General features: G+C 41.7%; 1 protein-coding gene and 1 pseudogene across 1 annotated transcript in view; both read right to left on the bottom strand.

Moving 5' to 3' along the window:
• DEPTOR (DEP domain containing MTOR interacting protein) overlaps nt 1-15198 on the bottom strand; it is a 142872-nt gene that overhangs the window by 55888 nt on the left and 71786 nt on the right. The window lies entirely within an intron of this gene.
• Nucleotides 13654-14722, bottom strand: LOC104845730 (calmodulin-like; annotated as a pseudogene).

The following is a 15198-nucleotide window of genomic DNA, read 5'->3' as shown; positions in this document are numbered from 1 at the left end:
AGATAAAAGGTGATGCAGGCCACACCCCAAGGGAACTCCACGGGTTATGACCTGAGCAAGGATGTTATATCCCACCCTAATCCTCATTAACATGACTTAAACCTGGCTTATTAACATAACATACAGTTCGCTCCCAAATGGGATCATAACCACAGGCATAGAGGCTAAGATCTCCGACACATCACAAAATGGAGGACAACCACGCAATACCAGGAATTAGCCAAGTTAACACATATTTCTGGGGACACGATTCAATCCATTACACCCAGGATAATATTTCAAGTTCATCAACACCAAAGATTGCTATGAGAGACACAGTTTCATATGAGAACAAAACAATTAAGTCGGATTTTATTGAAAACTCTCTAATGCTAAGTAACTTTTAGAAAATAATGTTGTAGAATGAAGAGCATGGGTTTTAGAGTCAGACAACGTAGATTTTGAGCCTAGCTCTGCCACCTTTATGAGATGCGTAACTTGGGCAACTACCTAACAATGGAAGCCTCAGGGTTTTTTGTTTGTTTGTTTTTATAGTTTTCTTTTGCATAATATCTATGTGTGTGCCTGATCCAAGCCATGGTGTTTTCAATCGCCTCATATGCATGTGAAAACTGGACAATGAATAAGGAGGACCAAAGAAGAATTGATGCCTTTGAATTATCGTGCTGGTGAAAAATACTGAATATACAATGGACTGCCAGAAGAATAAACAATCTCTCTTGGAAGAAGTATAGCCAGAATGCTAACATACTTTGGGCATATTATCAGAAGGGACCAGTCTCTGGAGAGGTATCATGCTTGGTAAAATCGAGGGTCAGTGAAAAAGAGGAAGACCCTCAAAGAGATGGACTGACACAGTGGCTACGACAATGGGCTCAAACATAGCAATGATCATAGGGATGGTGCAGGACCCGGCAGTGTTTCTTTCTGTTGTTCATAGGGTCACTATGGGTCAGAATCAGTTCGACAGCATTTAATAACACCTACGTGAAGAAGAAATAGGATAATTTAAGTAAGAGATTTGAAATGGGATCTGAAATATTGTTGTTATTAGTTGTTATTGAGTCAGTTCTGACTCACGGCAACCCCATGTGTGCAGAGTAGAGCTGCTCCAAGGGGTTTTCAAGGCTGTGAAAGAAGCAGATTGCCAGACCTGTCCTAGGAGGCACCTCTGGATGGGTTTGAACTACCAAGCTTTTGGCTACTGTTGAGTGCTTAACCATTTGCATCACTCAGGGACTCTCTTTGGATATATAGTGGGTAGAAACAAATGTTTTAAAAGCGTCCTTCATCTCAGACTTCTAAAGGTTCACTTTAGCCTTTGTTCACTGAAGCGCGTGCACAGTAACCACTTCCTCAGTCCTTTCCACCCTTCCTTCAAAAACCACTTTGCTCTTCTCCCATGAGCAGTTCTGTTCACCTTTTTACCCATAAAAAATATGAACTCTTAACCAGCTGATCCAGATCTAGTTTAGCAAGTATCCCACTGGAAGACATATACATCTCATAAGTCAAACAAGAAATAAGGGAGTGAATTAGACACAATAAGTTTTGGGAAGTTACTAGATTAAGAAAGTCAAAAATTTCTTTTTATAGCCACCAATTATGTAAACAGAGTACGAAGAAATAACAATGACTAAATGCCATAGAGTTCATATTCGAGAGAAAAAGTCGATCCTCTCTATACTTTAACATGACAAACAAAACAAAAAACAAACCCACTGTCAAGCTGATTCCGACTCACAGCCACCCTATAGGACAGAGTAGAACTGCCCCAAAGAGTTTCCAAGGAGCACCTGGCAGATTTGAACTGCCGACCTCTTGGTTAGCAGCCATAGCACTTAAGCACTATGCCACCAGGGTTCCCGTCAGCGTGACAGTCTCCATAAAAACCAGAAACCAGTTGCCACCAAGTCACCGCTGACTCATGGCGACCCCACGTGTGTCAGAGTAGAACTGTGCTCTGTAGATTTTCAGTAGCTGATCTTTCCTAAGTAGGTTATCAGGTCTTTCTTTTGAGGACAGTCCCCATACTAAATATAAAAATAACTTGCTACATAAGCAGCTCAATCTCTGTTAAACACAGAAAAAATAATCCATAATCTGGAAGAAAAATTACAGAGAAGGAAAGAAAAATCAAGGAGGAGTACAGTTCACTGGTCTCTATGTCTTGAAGTTGTTCCAGTTCTTCACTTTTCAGCTCCGAACGCTGCAGGGCCTTCGTGTTGTAGTAAGGTTGTGACGTACATAGCTTGATACGGCTTTGCTCCTTGAAAACAGTAGTCTTGAATAAATAGGAAGAAAATTAAAAGAAACAGCATCCAATGCCTACATTCAGAATCTAACATTCTACTTGTGGTCTGGCCAACAGCTGTAATTGAAAAACTCGATGATTTTTTATTTACCCAGTTTAAGATTTCTGAGAATTTCCAAGCCTTCCTTTTCGATTTGGTAAAATTCTTCAGAGGCTTGGCTTGGCTTAACATTAAACAGGACATAAACTAGGAGGAAAAGCAGACCAAGCCAGAAAGCCGAAGCAATGTAAATACAAGAGGACCTTCTTGCTTAAGAAAGTAGGGGCTCTAGAAGCACAAAAACACACTACGATGTTAAAATTTGGCAGAAGTAAAACAGATCCGTATTCACTGTCCACCTTAACTTTTCAGAAAGCATAAGGGAAATATCATGTAGCCTGCCAAAGGAATAAAATGACACAGTACACACGTATTCTTCTTTTTGTGGATAGTGTGGCTACATTTTCCCTTATAAATGATTAGAATGGTTTTAGCAGGCACACACACGCACAAAAATTAAAGAAGGTTATTATCTAAAAGGGTTGCGGGGGTTGGATCCCACTTCACTTACAAGAGTCTAATGATGAATATAAAAACTTATCTTGAGCCCTACAAGTCCAGCTGAATATAAAAAACATTTTAGGCTATTTATCTAGTGGGAAGGAGGAAGGTCACATATTTTCATTCATCCTTGAAATGTTTGCTGGCCAGTGATGTAACATAACAGGCACCGTGAAACTACTGAACTGAACCCAACACTGTGATAAGGGGGAAAGAGAACGTGCAGGCAGCAACTGTTCCATAAGATGGCAGATCATCAAAAGGTGGTCTTGGACCAGACTTAATGGTCTAACTGAGATTAGAAGGACCCCAGTGGTCATGGCCCCCAGACCTTCTGTGGGCCCAGGACAGGAACCATTCCCGAAGTCAACTCTTCAGACATGGATTGGGCTGGACAGTGGGTTGGAGAGGGACACTGGTGAGGAGTGAGCTTCTTGGATCAGGTGGACACTTGAGACTATGTTGGCATCTCTGCTTGGAGGGCAGATGAAAGGGTGGAGGGGGTTAGAAGCTGGCGAAATGGACACAAAAAGAGAGAGTGGAGGGAGACAGTGGGCTGTCTCGTTAGGGGGAGAGTAATTGGGAGTATATAGCAAGTTGTATATAATGTTTTTATGTGAAAGACTGACTTGATTTGTAAACTTTCACTTAAAGCACAATAAAAATTACCAAAAAAAAGGTGGTCTTGGACTCGGGTCACATCAGCATTTCAGTAAAGAGTGGGCATAAATAAACCAAAAAAACCCAGTGCTTTCAAGTCAATTCCGACTCATAGTGACCCCATAGGACAGAGTAGAACTGCCCCACAGAGTTTCCAAGGAGCGCCTGGCGGATTTGAACTGCCGACCGTTTGGTTAGCAGCCGTAGCACTTAACCACTATGCCACCAGGGTTTGAGAGGGGAATAAGGAGAGTGATTATCACAATGAGGAAGAAGAAATGATCAGCAAGGACGAGGCTCTGGGGTGATGACTACAATTGCAAACTGGTGTCAAAGTTAAAAAGGACTTCAAGGACGCATTAAAGACAGGAGACCCTTACCAGCTGCCATTCTCAGCATCACCACCATCATCATCATCACCACTGCAGCCCACAGCAGGCTGGGCATGCCACACATTTCATCAAGTGCACAAGGGACAGGGGGCTTTGGTGAAGGTTCATTCCGGATGGTCATGTATGACACTCTATCCCACGCCTAGCTCCCTTCCTTCTTGGTTTCTTTCTTATGCCTTACTAATTCCTGTCAAAACCAAAAGCAAACCCGTTGCCATCGGGTTAATTCTGACTCATAGCGATCTTACAGGACAGAGTAGTACTGCTCCATAAACAGCTGATGGATTCAAACTGCCAATCTTTTGGTTAGCAGCCAAGCTCTTAACCACTGCACCACCAGGGCTCCCTAGTCCCTATATTTCCATCTAAAAGGACCACTTGGCACTATAGAGACTGCCTAACAGTACGGATAGTCCCTGACTTACGACAGGGTTCTGTTCCAACAGCTCCATCATAAGTGGGTTCTGACATAAGTAAAATACCTTTTGTTTTTTTTTTTTTTTTTTGGTTTTCATTATTATTGACTTCATTATCAATATCTTGCCGGGGACCTGTTCCAACAGCTATGTCATAATTGGGTTCTGACATAAGTCAAATACCTCATTTTATTTTATTTTATTTTTAGTTCTCATTATTATTGACTTCATTATCAGTATCTTGTCAGAGACCTGTTCCAACAACTTTGTCATAAGTGGGTTCTGACCTAAGTCAAATACCTCATTTTTTTTTTTCTAGTTTTCGTTATCACTGCCTTTCATTATCAGTATCTCTATAAAGCTGATCTTTATTTATCTTTGGGGGTTGGAAACATCCGTGAGTGAACATCTGAGAACGATAACTTCAGCAAATTACCCGTTGCAATACTGCATGTACTGCATATTACTAACTATAAGATGTACAAAAAAGAAAAAGCAATGAACAGTCGTTAAGTTCAGTTCATCGTAACTTGACCACATCGTAAGTCGGGGACTACAGGTACCAACAAACTTCAAGAATAAACAGGTGAAATATCTGCTCCACAGACTTCTAAAGGGCATACAAATTCTGCATATGAAATACTGTAACTTCCCTGCCAACAAGAAACAGATTAAGTTGTTTCACACATCAGGTTGCAGATGTGCACTGTTTTTTTCACCTTAACTCCAGCTAGATTACCGTCTGACAAGAGTCCAAGCATCTATTGTAATTTGTTGTTGTGTACTTTGAAGTCAGTTCTGTTTCATAGCAGCCCTAAAGGACAAAGTAGTTTCCTAGGCTGTGATCTTTAAAAGAGCAGATCGAGAGGTCTTTTTTTCCCTCAGAGCCACCAGTGGGTTCCAACCACAGTTTGGTTAGCAGCCGAGTACTTAACCATTGCAGCACCAGGGCTCCTTAATGTAATTTAATCTGTTGCAAATTAAAAAAACAAATTCAAGACTGAAAAATTTTAATATGCTTTTTAACTGTGTGTTTGATGAAAACATGAATTAAGAGTTAACTACAACGAGAGATTAAAGCCATTTTTTTTTTTTTTAAAGAAAACATATGTACCTATGGCCATAACTACCCATCTCAAACCATCCAAAGAGGAGGCAGTAGTTGAAGGAGCCCGGTTTCCTAAAGCAGCAAGAGTCCTTGATTCAAAAACATTAAACAATTATTTTTAAGTGCTTACTCCACATAAGAACAGTGCTAGGTACGGGGAATACAAACCTCTTCCAAGAGTAATAACAACAGTGAGTCAGAGGACTGAAAAAAATCACTTCCTTAGCACTCACATGAAGAAGAGGATATGAAAGCAGGAAATTGATTTTAGGGCATACAGTCCTAATAACTGCTATTACTGAAACAAAACAATTCACATTCACAAAGTTAGAACTCAACTACACTCATTTAATTGGCTGAAAGGAGAAAATAGGGTAGAAAAGAGAAGAGAAAAAGGGATTCAAAGTAATTTCAGTGCAGAGAACAGAAAATAAGAAAATCAAAACATGCCATCATGGTTGTACAGGTTCCTGCTGCTTCTATGTCTCACTGCCATAGGTTTTGCTGTTAGAAATTTAAAGATAATAAACAGGTCACATTATGTTTTCTTCTTCCCTATGTATCATTAAATAATAGCTGGCTGCATCCTGAGGCTACACCTATCAGTGTTGGTGGTAACGTACAAAATAAAGGGTACATTTTTCAGAAATGAGATTGTTTTCCAGAGACTAGATTGTACCTTGAGTGCAGGGTGGTCTATAAACAAAATTACTGTGTTTGGCAAATGGAATACCTTGGATACATAATTGAGTGAAAGAAATCTATAACTCTCTTCTGGATCTTTTGGAATTGTCGGCATAAATTCAAAGATTGATCAAACCACTTCAGTGTTGATTTATTTAACACATATTTATTCAGCATAGACTATAAGATACTGTTGAAGACTGGCAACAGACAAGTTCATCAAACTTAAAGCTCTAAACATCAAGAAATCTGTTGATGGTGACAATAATAATCAGCTAATATGTACTGAACAATACTCTGTGCCAGACCCTGGGCTAAGTATATTGCATGATTTTATCATTTAATTCTCAAGGCACCACTATGGGGAGTTATTAGAATTTTTCCCGTTTTATAGATGAGAAAACTGGGACTTAAACAAGATAAATTTACCCCAGGTTATGGAGTTATTGACTAGATGATCCAAGACAGAAACACTGAAAGGCTAATCCCAGAACCCCATCCCTTCACCTCCTCACTAGACTGCCTCCCATCCAAAGATGTAACAATGCCCGTGAGAGGGCTGATGAGTCAGCACACACAGAAAAGGAAGCCTGTTTTCCCCTTATTTATTCCTGTCTCCAGGTTAGAGAAGGCAACTTGGCTGGGGAAGCTCTCCACAAAATTGTTCACCAGAACAAAACGTTTATTACCTTGGAACTGCTTATTAGAAGGACATAGCAATAGCACAGAAAACGGTACTTTGACCTGAGATAGTTCTTGGTTTGAGTCCTGGCTTCTTTATTTACTAAGCTACTAAACTGCCCTGAACTTCAATTTTCTTTATCTGTATTTGAGTTGATGGAATCATGATACAACATATGTAAAAGGCCTAGTACAGTCTCTAGTAAATTAAAAAAAAAAAAAGTTGCCAAGTTGATTCCAACTCATGGTGACTCCGTGTGTTTCAAAGTAGAGCTTGCTTCATAGGGTTTTCAGTGACTGTGATCTTTTGAAAGTAGATCACCCAGTCTTTCTTATGAGGCACCTCTGGGTGGATTCAAGCCTCCAACCTTTTGGTTAGTTGCTGTGTGCTTAACCATTTATGCCACTGAGGGATTTCTCTCTAGTACATAACGTTGTTTTTGTTAGCTGCTGTCGAGTCTGCCCCAGACTCATGGCAACATCATGAGTTACAGAGTAGAATTGCCCCCATAGGGTTTTCTAGGCTGTAATCTTTACGGAAGCAGATCGCCAGGCCTTTTCTTCCACGGTGCCACTGGGAGGGTTCAAACCACCAACCGTCAGGTTAGCAGCCAATCAAAAACCACTTGCGCCACTCAGGCTCCTTATAGACATTCAGTAAATGTTAGCCATGTGTGTGCTTCCATGTGAGGACCCAAGGCATCCGTGCTGAAAGAAGGATACCTTGCCAAGGTATAAATCTTTTCAGGCTTCACTTATGTAGCGGGGAGGATCTGGAAGCCACACTCTAGGTGGTCTTGGGGGAAAGGGAAGCATCCCACCTGATCCAGGTAAATTCAGCAGGGACGATAATACAAAGGACAGTGGATGGGATGTTGATCATGCTGGGATAAAATCGTATGCAGGAGCCCCAGGGTGTGAAAGTCCACCAAAGGCCCATTCCTGGGCAGCATCTTCCTACTATTCCCAGAAAGTTTACCACATTAACCTGTTCGTGCTTTACTATAAAATAGATTATCAGGTGCTCTTTGTCAGACTGAAGGGACTAGGATCCTGTGTTACTGGACCCTCAAAAGTAGAAGAGGAAGACATTCAGAAAAACAGGGTATCAGTGTTGAGTTTTAGTATTTTTTTGAAGAGTTCATATATCTTCCATATTATTTATATTTTATTTATACTTATACCCATCTTCTCTTTAAAAAAAAAAAAAAGGAAGGTGTAAGATGTAGGGCAAATCTCATCTACTCTTTTTTTTTTTTTTCAATTTTTTCACTTTTATCCTTAAAAATTTTTCTATTTATTTTGCTGTGGTTGTTGAGAATATACACAGTGAAACACCCATCAATTCAACAGTTTCTATGTGTATAATTTAGGGACATTGATTACATTCTTTGAGTTGTGTAACCATTCTCACCCACCTTTTCTGAGCTGCTTCTCCCCCGTTAACATAAACTCACTGCCCCCTAAGGTTCCTATCTAATCTTTCGAGTTGCTGTTGTCACTTTGATCCTATATAAATAATTCTTAAAAAATCATAATGTGAAAGGCAGACATTTTTTACTAGCTAAGCTATACTACAGTTTTAAGAAGACTTTAGGGGATATTTTTGGTTTAAGGTTTGAAGATTATCTCAGAGCAATAGTTTTAGGGGTTTACACAACCTCCATGGCTCCAGAAAGTCTGGATTCCATGAAAATTTGAAATTCTGGTCTGTGTTTTCCCCCTTTTGATCATGAATGTTCTCTAGAATCTTTGATCAAAATGTTTAGTAATGGTAGCCATTTTTAAATAAACTTTGTATTTTGAAGTAATTTTAGATTTATAGATAAGTTGCAAAGATAGTATAGCGAGTTTCATACACCCTTTACTCAGTGCTACTTAATGTAAATGTAACCATGCTATATTTGCCAAAATTAAGAAATTAACATTGGGATAGCCACCTACTTTCAAATCTAGCTTAGAGCTATGAGAAACTCTGTGTGTGGGCACAGAAAAAAAAGCTCTTCCGTGGAGGCCCAGGTTTCACAGGAAACGTGGCTTAATTACTTAACAAAAAAGACAAATGTCCCTGGGGCTGACACTGCTAGCTGCTTATCCGAATCCCATTCTCTCTTTCGTCTTCCTTCTTAATTTTGTTCAGGGCAACCGCGTGCCCAGTTATAAACATTTGTCTCACTAACTGCCTTCCAGCAAGGGGTGACCAGGTAACACACTTTTGGCCTACGGGATGTAGGTGGAAATCCCTGAAATGGACAACCTTCCCAAATAAGGATCAAAGCCTTGCTAGGAGACAGCTCTTTGCCCTCTATTGCTTTGCCATTCAATTGTCCTCCTGCGTGGAGTGTAGACACAAGGCCTGAGGTACACTAAGAATGGCAGAGCAGATGGATAGAGTCTGGATTCCCGATGATATCAGGCTCCCAAGACAAACATGGTTCGAATTTGTTGTTAGGTGTCATCGATTCAATTTCAGCTCATAGCGACCCTATGTGACAGAGAAGAACTGCTCTATAGCGTTTTCTAGGCTGTAATATTTACAGGAGCAGATCACCAGGTCTTTCTCCTACAGAGCTGCTGGGTGGGTTAACTACCAACCTTTTGGTTAGCAGCTGAGAGCTTAACCATTACGCCAACAGGGCTCCTGGTTTGATCAGAGGGGATCAGTTTCTGCACAGTGAGAAAAGTCATACTTTATTTGCAGTGTTCTAACTACAAATAAAGAAGTATTTACAGTTCTAACACCATTAACAAAAGAGGAAACCTCTGTTCTTTGTGCACACATACCCTAGCACTCTTCTTTTGGAAAACTATACAAGATAAGGCATCTTTCATTCCCTTCATACTTTCTGAAAAGTTAAGGCTTAGAGTAGCTAGGTCTGTTTTCCTTTAATTAAAATCAACACTACATTGTGTGCCAATGTCTTAGCACTGGACTTTATCAAGCAACCTTGTTCCCTTATATTTACCCTGCAACAGCACTGAGGCTGCATCTATTTCTCCTCCCATCTTGGATTCAGCTAGATAAAAAAAAAAAAAAAAAAAAAGCCAACAGCATATCAGAGAGTACAATGGATAAATTCCCAGAAACTCTTAATTGAGGAAGTAAAGGGGAAAAAAAAAAAAAAACTACTAGATTATAGCTGCTGTTAAGAGTGCACCCGAAACCTTAAATGTTGAAAGTAGATTGATAAAACATGCCACTCAGCTTTTTTTCCCTGAAGTTTTAACATTTAGGATCTAGGAATGACACCAGTTGTGAATGCCCTCAATGTCATCTAAAAAAATAGGGATAATACCAAGTGCCTAGAGTTCTTGTTAGGAATAAACGCACTTATGGTATTAAAGAACCTACCTATTATTTTTAAAGAACCTATGAAAGAACCTATCTATTCTTTTTGCCAGGCCAGCACTCATTCCCCTGTGGTAGTACAACTTCCATTTTCCTTTGGTGTAACAACCCCTCCCCCATAGCATGCTGGCTTGGTCATGCTGTCAGTTAAAGTCCTACCCACCCAGGGTCAAGAATTGGGCACGTGACCCAGGCTCAGCCAGTCAAAGGCATTATTAGCATCTGGAGAGAGCAACTGCATAAAAACATGGGAGGTAGGTGGCTGGAAGGGAATGTCCTTCAGTTCTTGGTGCCTGGATCCCCAGAGCCATCCCAGTTCCTCTTCTTTGGGCAGCCTGTTTTTACTATGTTTCCTCTGTCAGCTAGCTATGCCATATAATTAAAGTAAGTGATGATTTGGGCTGCTTATGTTTAAACAACTCTAGGTGATATAACCCTGGTGGTACAGTCGTTAAGAATTTGACTGCTAACCAAAAGGTTGGCAGTTCGAATCCACCAGGTGCTCCTTGGAAACCCTATAGGGCAGTTCTAATCTGTCCTATAGGGTCGTTATGAGTCAGAATTGACTCAGCGCAATGGGGTTTTTTCTAGGTGACATAAACACCCAGTATTGTGTCTGGCAAATGGAAAGTCCTCAATAAGTGGTAGTTAGTGTCATTTGTTCATTCAACATGTTTTTACTAAGTAGCTAATATATAATGTCAAGCCACTGGGATATAAAGATGAAAAAAAGCAAATTCTTTGTCCTCGAGGCACTTACACTGAAGTTCAGGGTAAAGAAAGGCTCAGTGTGGGATGAAGAACTTGGTTTGGCCCTTTGACTCTGGTTTCTGAAAATAACCCCAGCAATCAAGATGCCTTTGTTTTCCGAAATAGCCGGGTGAGTAGGGGCTATACAGGCCCCAAACCGAAAACCAAACTCATTGCTGTCCTGTTCATGCCAACTCATAGCAAACTTATAGGACAGAGTAGAACTGCCCCATAGGGTTTCCAAGGAGCAGCTAGTGGATTTGAACTGCTGACCCTTTGGTTAGCAGATGAGTTCTTAATCACTGTGCCACCAGGGCTCCTACACAGTCTGCATACCTGGCAAACTAAACTCAGGAAGGGATGGGGAGAATGATGAAGTCATGCATATTCACTGATTGGACTGTCATAACTCCCAAGCCATACATATTCATTGTGGTCCCGGTGACTAGGGAACATTAGGCCTTGAAGCACTCTCTTTTGGGGCCTCATGGATTGGTGAGGACATCTATGTACAGGAGAGAGTATGGCCTGTTCCTGCGGACAATGGAAGGCTCCTGGTGCCAGGACCTCTCCCAGATCTTGCCTGATGAGTCTCTATGCTTGTATCCTTTCTAGTTATAATAAATGGGTAACTGTAAGTATAGGTAATAGTTTCTGTGAGTTTTGTGAGTCATTTTAGTGAATCATCTAAGCCACCAGGGGCAGTTAGAACCAGGAGAGAGGCTGGTGTTTGCGTGTTTGGTAGGGGCTGGAAGGACAGAGCTCTAACTTATGGAGACCTGACTCTAAGTAGTTAGGGTCAGAGAAAGGACGTGCCACATGGGTGGCTGGTGTCAGAATGAAGTGGGAAAGTTGGGATATGAGTTACATTCATATTTTGGATATTAGCCTTATGTCGGCTATTATTCCTACACTAAGATACAGGGTACCAATTGTAATGAAAAATTTCCTCTATTTTTCTGGTGGCAAGAAGTCACCAAATGCAAAAAGCAAGAGCACGTGAGCAGGAAAGCCTTGATGGAAAGAAAGGGAAGGAAGACAATCAAGGGTAGGTTGACATATGATTTGGGGAAAGTTGCAATCTTGCCTTTATTCCCAACCAGCAGTGCATTCATTCATTCATTCTGGGTACACTATCCTAGGCTCAGACTCGTTGGGTGATGTAAACGGTTAATGTGCTCAGCTGTTAATGGAAAAGTTGAAGGTTTGAGTCCACCCAGAAGCACCTCAGAAGAAAGAGCCACGGTCTACTTCTAAGAAATCAGCCTTTGAAGGTCCTATGAAGCCTAGTTCTATCTGACACACACGAGGGCGCCATAAATTGGAGTGGCCTTGATGGCAGCCAGTGCTGCAATCCCAGGCTTGGGCTGTACTCTGTCAGTGATCTTAACCGCAGGAGAGATGAGGTCATTCCCACCTGGGTCTGGTATCCAGCCTTCTTTGCAGCTGATCTAAAGTTCTCTCTTCATGACCGTTAGAGAGAATGCCTCAGCACCTGTCCTCAATACAAGGATGGGATAATCAGAACTACCTGCCAGCAACTGGGCGGATTCAACAGAGAATATGACACTGGCTTGTGTACTGCAATGTGTTAGAGAGATGTAATTTTTACACAAAAGAAAAAGAAAGAGGGCTTTATGAAGTGCTGAAATTGTTGAAGTGTTCTGATTAAATCTTTCAAAGAGGAAATTATATGCCTGGACACAGCAGCAGTAGCCTGATTACCCAGGGTCAGCTGCTGCAGCTGTGAGCAGTTTACCCATGTGATTATCCGGTTTCTACCTCCCTCCATTTAAGGGTAAGACAACTGGATAGCAACTAAAGGAGGTGGGTGAGATCCTTTTTTTAACTGAATGGTCTTTTACAATTTGCAATTTACAGCTTGGAATGGATGTAAATTGTAATTTCTTGAACCGCAGTGTTGATAGTTGTGCTGAGGGCCACAGCCTACTCTGCCAGCTCCAAGTCACAGCTCAGAAGGTTTTTACAAGACAAGAGAGTCCAAAGATGCTCCCCGGGTAAAGGTTTCTTTTTTAGAAAATTTGTGTCGACAGTGACAGACTGACACCCGTGTCACTCTAGCATAATGCAGATGTTAAACCAACATACAGAGGCAGGCATGCCACCAGGCTGTGTCACCATCTCCATGGGACAGAGCAGGTGGGAGTACAAGAGGACCATCCCACCAGTGGGGCTCGTCTCACCAGGTTATCCCTCACCCTTCTCTCTGCACAACATCTGAGGTAAACCAATTTCAAATGTGTTTGTTTTCGGTGACATTTACATCAACAGACTGAACTAAAACCCATTTGAACAGGTTTCGAATTTTTCATTTTTCGTTTTTAATACACATGCCTGACTGCTCAGTCGTCAAATTGCGTTCATGAAAAACTTGCCAGCCCAAATGGTGTTTTAATCACATTAGCCAATGGAACTCTAAGGTGTCTACTGCCTGCTTCCTTATCACTAAGGCAGTACAAGTATTTACATTATAAAACTGATTTGTGGCTTGATCCTTAGGGGACAGGACCACCGACAAATACATGCAGATTTTGTGTGTGTGTGTGCATGTGCGTGTGTGTGTGTGTGGACAGAAGGTACTTTGACATTCATTTTTGCTATATAGAAACAATGAATAAATGAACTTTTTTTTCAGGAGGTAAGTAAAAGATTCGATTTGATTCTTCTAGGGGTGGGGAGAGGGAACAAGAGCCCTGGTGGCGTAGTGGTTAAGAGCTACGGCTGCTAACCAAAAGGTTGGCAGTTTGAATCCACCAGGTGGTCCTTGGAAACCCTATGAGGCAGTTCTATTTGTCCTATAGTGTCCTATTAGCAGGAATGACTGGAGGCAATGGGTTTTTTTTTGGTTGGGGCAGGGAAGGAGTTGAAAGTAGGTGTTCATTTTGCAGTCATTATCTGTACAAATTCTTCATGGTTGACTTTGTCCATCACCATCAATGTCTATTTCTCTGATCATTTCATCTACCTCTTCATTGTTAGTTTTTCTCCTAAATTTGTCACGACACGACGTAGTTCTGCTGCACTGATATAACCATTACCATCCTTGTCAGACTCAGAATGCCTCACAGATTTCTTCTTCACTGTGTCTTTCATTCTTCTAGCCATCACAGTCAAAAACTCTGGGAAGTCAATGGTGCCATTACCATCAGCGTCCACCTTGTTGATCGTATCCTGTAATTCAGCTTCTGTTGGGTTCTGAGCCAGTGACCTCATGGCAGTTCCAAGTTCCTTTGTTGTGAGGGTGCCGTCATCATCATGGAATAGGGAGAAAGCTTCCTTGAATTCAGCCATCTGTTCTTCAGTCAGCTGCTCAGCCATGGTGCTGGTGAATGGAGGAACCACAGAGGGAGCGAAGGTGGCTGCCCCAGCACATGGGCTGTGATGGCAGGGATGCCTCTCTGCTTCTACAGCGGCTGCTGTTACTGCTGCTAAAGTGCTGGGTGCATAGTGTGTGGTACCGTGGCCACCTGCAAGGCTGGGGACTGAGAGTAAGGGGGCCTCAGCTGCGAGAGTCCCAGCACCACTGCCCGGGAGAGAGATTTTATGTGAATAAAGAACAACTGTTCATCCCATTTGCAAAGGTTACACAAAAATCTCAAGGTATCTGCATCACTTCTTGGGGGAAAGGGAATCTTGTTGATTTTATGGGCTAACCACTTTTTAAAGTTGCAGTAGCTGTCAGGCTGTGTGAGCTGATGCAGTAAAAGTTGAGAATTGTTTTCCTTGTGTGCTGAGGCTTACAATTAGCACCTGATCTTCTCTAGCAGCTAAGAGCACTCACTCTGAAATCAGACTGCCTTAGTTTGAGTTCTGAGTCTACCACTTGCTATACTAGCTCTTGCCTTCAAGTTACGAAGCCTCATCTAAAAATAGGAATGATTAGGACACCTAACCCACAGCACTGTAGAGAGGAATCAGAGTAAACAAGTAGAGTGCTTCGAACAGTGGCTGGCATACTGGAGGGGCTTTATTAGCTTTTACTGTCGTTCTGAGTTGACCTGATCAAGGGTAAAAGCTGGCATTTGAGGGCTGGAACAGTAGACACTGCTAAAAAGCTTTTGGTAACATCATTTAAATCTCACAACACGTCGGCGCAGGAGAGTTCACACAGCAGCCCTGATACAGAAGAGCCTGCTTGTGGTGTGGGGGCTGGCCCACACCTAGCATCTGAGAACATGGCCTTTGGAATGTTCCCTAGTTACTAACTGATAAGGCTGTTTTGCCCGTGTGGGGCACTGAATTCTGCTGAAGCAGCCTGCCTAGATTGTTTGTACAGTGTGAT

The sequence above is a fragment of the Loxodonta africana genome, chromosome 14 (genome assembly GCF_030014295.1).
Source record: "Loxodonta africana isolate mLoxAfr1 chromosome 14, mLoxAfr1.hap2, whole genome shotgun sequence".
NCBI lineage: Eukaryota > Metazoa > Chordata > Mammalia > Proboscidea > Elephantidae > Loxodonta > Loxodonta africana.
The sequence above is the reverse complement of the archived record's forward strand: the minus strand, read 5'-3'. Positions and strand labels throughout refer to the sequence as shown.